The following is a 5,960-nucleotide window of genomic DNA, read 5'->3' as shown; positions in this document are numbered from 1 at the left end:
ATACCTCATTAAGTACTTCTAAAATTGACTTTGATAATGACTGATATGGTGAGGGGGCTGGGGCTATGGAATTGCCTCAACATCCCCAATCCAATGGTTAACACACACACACACACTCACACACACAAACACAAAATCACACCTCAGGCTCCAAAAAGTCATGAGCTTAGCTTAAAATCACAACCAATTAAAAATCACAAACTGGTGGGTCTTTATAGTAACAGAGAGTAAGCCGTGCTAGTCTATACACTATCAAAACAAAAAGCAGTCAAGTAGCACTTTAAAGACTAGCAAAATAATTTATTTGGTGAGCTTTCGTGGGACAGACCCACTTCTTCAGATCATATGGTGGGTCTTTATGTTTACCTTCTGGTTTCAGAGCCTCTGGAGGTCATGTCTGCAAGTTTTTATTTCCTACCATGAGGTGACGAGACATGTACTTAAAAGGAAAAGGAACGCCAGACAAGAGTGTCATATAATCACAGGACTCTAGGAGCTAGGGTTTTACAAACACCAACTATCGCAATGACTGGCAGTAAATGGCTACAGCTGACAAGTGCTGACAATGCCCTGGGATGCCCAGAGTAAGAGCTGCCCCTCTCTTCGGCCTCCCCTGTGTCCACAGATTTCTCATTGCTTCCTAGCCCTCTGGGAAACCCACAGGCCAGATTCCACTCCTGGAAGTCCTACAAAGGAGAACAAAAGCCTCCCCACTCTTAAACAGGGAGATTTAGATTAAAGAGATGCATATCTCAAACAGCTGGAAGGGACCTTAGGGAGGTCCTGGAGTCCAGTACCTTACCCTCTTGACAAGATCAATCATCCCGTTCCTTCTGCTTCATATTTGCCCCAGACTCCTAAATGGCCCCCTGAAGGAATAAACACCCCCCCCCCGGAGTTTAGGGAGGCAACATTCAAACCACTGAACTATCCCCTCCTCCTGGAGTGGCAGCATGGAAAGAATACAGGTTCCTATCTAGTGCTCTGGCCTGCTGTCTCTTCCGTCTGCATCACTAGATGATCGTGCCTCCATTAAGGCATGTTTGCTGGGCAGATTGCTGCTAACAATGAGCAGATCCTCTTCCTTTCCTCCCCTATTGATGGAGCAGAATAATCTGCATTCTGTGCCTGCTGATAACTGCAAAGTCCACCTAGTGATGCTTTGCGCAGCAGCTGACAGCTGTGAAGTCTGGTGTGACCACAGATTATTACAGTTCCTCTGATCGCTTCTGCATTCAGCCATGGAGGGAACATGCACCCTGAGCTGGACTCCCCTGTCCTATACACCAGTCTAAAGAAGAGGAACTCCAGTGAAGTCAATGAGGTGACACTGGGGTGAGGGCCTGGAGAACTTGAGCTTTCTTGGGCAAGTTGTGCCTCTGAATTTCCAAAATCTCAGAAGGCGTTTCTGCAACTGTACGAAGACAGACTCACAACATGGCACCTTGAAATGGGCTAGAAAATCATTAAAGACAACAACAGAATTTTAAACAAATCGGTTGTAACGTGCATCTCCCTGCTCTTGAGGCACAAGTCTGTTTTCTCGATCTCAGCTCAGTTTCTCAATTTATCAGTTCAATATCAGTGCAGAGAGGGAGGGAGAAATCCCACCACTGAGCCCCTTTTATAAATAATTCATCGTAGCTTGTGATGGATTCAGAGACTCATAGGGCTGGAAGGGATCTCAGGAGGTCACCTAGTCCAGCCCCTTGCTTCTAGCAGGATCAACCCCCAGCATTTCCCATGCGGAGCAGCGATGGGATCAGGTGATTCGTCTGTGACTCCCTAAATATGGGGAATCATCTTCGCTGCTCCTGTTACGGATATGGCACTGGTTTCTGGGTAGCATTTTCCTGTGGCTCATGTTCCTCCAAGTTACATTCTTCCTAGTTCTCGCCCCATCTCATGTTTCTACTCAGCTTTGTCCATTCTGGGTCAGGTGATTTGGATGCTAAATGCCAGTCTCTCAGATTGCCTGGAGCCAATTATGCAATATGATCGTCAGGGAGAATCCATCTGCCACCCCTCCTCCAAGCTCATTAGCATCACAAAAGACAATCTTTTCTGGTATGATTTTGTTAGTCTTTAAAGTGCTACTGGACTGCTTTTCTGTTTTGATAGTATATAGACTAACACGGCTTTCTCTCTGTTACTGCTTTGGTTTTGGTTCCAAAAGCATGTTTCTGTTTTCCGCTAGCCACATGGCAACATGAGGTAATAACTTTTATTGGATCAACTGTATCCCAGACTATGGGTTCCAATTTGCAACTGATTTCTGCATGGTAGATGCAGTGGAAATTGGTTATTGTCCTGAATGGTTGGTTTATTATATGATGTGCACAATGGAAAGGACAAACTAATGCAGGCAAGCGACTATAGGCTGAACCTCTCTCTTCCAGAAGCCTGGGGACCTGACTGGTGCTGGATGAGAGAATTTGCCAGACCACGGGAGGTCAATATTGTCTAGCACGGGGGTCAGCAACCTTTCCGAGGTGGAGTGCTGAAATTTGACCTCTACGTATGGTCCCAGTGCTGGTGATGCTTTTAAAAGTCACTAATAGTCCTACTTACAACAGTTTCATTAATAAATAAATGAAGCTGCAGCGCTTTACCATTTAGGTGGTGGTCGGTAGTATTAGCTGGTCTTTTGTTAACCCACAGGTGGCCTGGCTTTGAGCAAGCTGCATGGGGAGGAGGGAGGGGGCTGAGCTTCTGCCTCATGTGCCGATGAAAATCGGCTCACGTGCCACTCTTGGCACCTGTGCTGGGAATTGCTGACCCCTGAACTAGCATATTCCTAACACTCCCACGGCTTCCTGGGCTCTTAGAAGACATTTGGGGTAAATTACAGCTAAACAACAGCCCAGAACACTGAGAGCCAGGACCAGTGGCTGGAAATAAACATTACGGGACCCCGGGAAACTTGGTCGCACCCACGATAAGTGGTTGTCCGGCTAACTAGAATCCTGCTGCATTACAGATATTGCCAGTTCCGAATTAGAGAGGCTCAACCTGTCTCTGTTTGGCTACCTTGGGATGAATTGGAAGCTTACCAGTAACTATGTTGGTATCATGGCAGTACCGTATCTCAGCCAAATTGTCAAGTGCTATTCAGTGCTGCAGCCAGAAGAGGCTCCTCTCTGTCCGGTGACCAGTCCGCCTGTGCCTGTCTCTGGAAGAGGAAGAACCGTCACACCTGGTTGCTCGCTTCTGCCTCCATCCCATCCATGGCCTCGTGGAAGCGTTACCCTTGCAGAGTTGGGTCTGTGAGAAAGGCACTCGCTTTGAGTGCACAAGTTCTGACCAAGCACGTCGGCGGTGATTCTCAAGTCGATCTTTCATTAGCCTGGGACATGTGCTTTCAGATGATGGATTGAGTCTGGCTAGCAGCAGAACAGCCATTTCAGCCACTGTATCAACAGAGGTGAAAATAACTTACGTTTCTTACAGGTTTGGTTGCATCGCATCCCCACCGAGAGGGTTTCAGAGCAGAGGGTTGGTGGAGGGTGTGGTATTGTGGTGTTGGGTGGAGTGCTGGGGACTCAGATCCTGCACATGTTTTTCCCTTGCTGGGGTTCAAGCCTCCTTCAATGGAGGGCAGGTAGAATGAAGGGAGGGATAGCTTGGTGGCTTGAGCATTGGGCTGCTGAATCCAGGGTTGTGAGCTCAACCCTTGTGGAGGGCTCTAGGGCAAGCAGCTATTTCAGGGGGGAGGAAAATACAAAAGGATGGTGCTTGGTCCTGCTAAGGGGGCAGGGGACTGACCTCCTGAGATCCCTTCCAGCTCTATGAGACGTGTATCTCCACATATGTCTCTAACAGAAAGAATCCAACTAAAAACTAGCCCCACAGACAGATGACGGATCAGGGTTCAAGAGTGCAGCCCAGAGAAGGCAGCAAGCTGGGCTTAAAAGTCACAGCAGAGCAAAAGCTGCTAAAGAAAGGCCAATAAGGAGGAGTAGGTTACTTTCCCCCACCACTCTGCAGAACCAAGAGATAAGCTGAGTCACACCTTAGCCCAGTGCGGTGCAGTCTACGTTAGTGAGTGAGCCCCACAAGTGGCACTCCTACATCTCAGTGGGCAGCAAGATTGTTGTAAGAAACATGCTCTCTTGGGAGAGGGTAGTTTTGCTAGCGCTGTGTTCCAAGGAGCACTGGTGTTCCCTGAACAACTTGCAGGCGATCTGTATTTGGAAAAATAAATCACCATTTTACAGTGATCACAGTCATGGAAACCACTGTAACAATTTTATTTCTACCTCTTGCAAGAGCGTTAGTAGTCCGGCTAGCACAAGCTAGCCTCCCCGCTCCCCAGTCTTCTCCTGCTGGTATGGCGGTGTAGCAACTAGCAATGAGGTGCGGCTCAAGGCTATATTTTCTGTTATTAATACCAAATACAAAGTTACCTCTTCATTGCTGAGACCTGATTTAATTAGTTCATTTTGCTTTTGCTGCACATATTGCTGTTTGATTGCTTCTTTGATCTGGCAGCAATTTTTTTGAAGAAAACTTTTATAGGGGTTAGGCGCTGAAAATACGATTGTTGTACAATGGTCTCAAAAAGTTGAAGAAACACTGCGCGTGCGTACCTAGAATTGGTGGGTGTGCCGATGGAAGAAGAGCACACTTTTGGGGGTTGTTGGTTTCTGGACAAATCAGTCAGCAAGGCAGCTAGGGTAGAAAAGTTGAGGATGAACCGGCGATAATACCCCCACCAAACCTAGGAACTGCCACACCTGACGCTTTGGGGAGAGCATGGGGTAGTCTCGGAGGGCCTATATTTTATCAATTAACAGCTGCACCCTCCCCTTTCCCACCGTGTTTCCCAGGTACATCACTTCTACTTGGCCCAGGTGACACTTGAAGGAATTCACCATAAGACCCGCCTCCCCCAGTGCCCATAGCACCTTCTCCAGGTGGTGGAGGTGGTCTTCCCAACTCATGCTGTACACAATGATGTCGTTGATGTACGTGTTCACGTACCCGTCATGTGGGCCCAACCCCTGGTTCCTAAGGTGCTGAAACGTGGCCGCAGCCTCATGGAGTCCGAAAGGTACCGTTGTGAATTGGTACAGTCCTAACGGGGGCTGGGAATTCCGTCTTTTCCTTCGCTGAGGGGGTCAAAGGGATGGGCCCGTGTCCCTTCGTGAGGTGCAGCATCGAGATGAACTCAGTGCATCCCAGCCGCTCTAGCAGTTCTTCCACCCAGGGCACGGGGTATGCATCGAACCTCGGGGTGGCGTTCACCTTGCGGAAATCCACACAGAATCTCACCGTCCCTTTTGACTCCTCAACCATCGCCAGTGCCAACATCTGACCCAGCTCCTCCCTAACAGTGTCCCATATCTTCCCATGTGGGGGATGAGGGCTGTTCCTCACCTTTTGGCCCAGGGTGATATTGCCGTGGTGGCTGGTTAACCTGGTCCTCCCTGGCTTGTCCGCTGAGAACTGCGGGAATTGGTCAAGCAAATCTTGGAGCTGTTCCGCCTGTTCCAACCCTAAGTCTGGTCTGAAGTCCACCAGATGGGACTCATGTGAATGCCCAACCTGTGCCCTGAGTTCTGGCTCTGGGGTGCAAGGAGCAATCCTCACGGACTCCCATTTCTTCCACAACTCTAGGAGGTTCACCTGGTAGATGTCGGCCTCCTTGTGCTGCTCCGGCAGCCACACCTCATAGTCTACAGGTCCCATTCTGCAGATCACTTTGAAGGGGCCCTGCCATTTTGCTATCAGCTTGGACTCAGCTGAGGGTAGTATAAGTAATACCCAGCCCCTGGGTTGGCAGGTCCTCACCTTTGCTCCCTGGTTATAGTTTCATATTTGGTCATCCAGCACCTTCTGCAGCTTGTCACAGGCCAGGTGGTCCAGCTCCTTCAGCCACTCCCTCAACTGTGGCACGTAGCAAACAGACCCCCAGGTGTGGGGCTCATGCTCTTCCCAGGTTTCCTTCACTAGGTCCA

This window comes from Carettochelys insculpta, chromosome 1 (genome assembly GCF_033958435.1).
Source record: "Carettochelys insculpta isolate YL-2023 chromosome 1, ASM3395843v1, whole genome shotgun sequence".
In the NCBI taxonomy this organism is placed as follows: domain Eukaryota; kingdom Metazoa; phylum Chordata; order Testudines; family Carettochelyidae; genus Carettochelys; species Carettochelys insculpta.
This window is presented reverse-complemented; position numbering follows the sequence as displayed.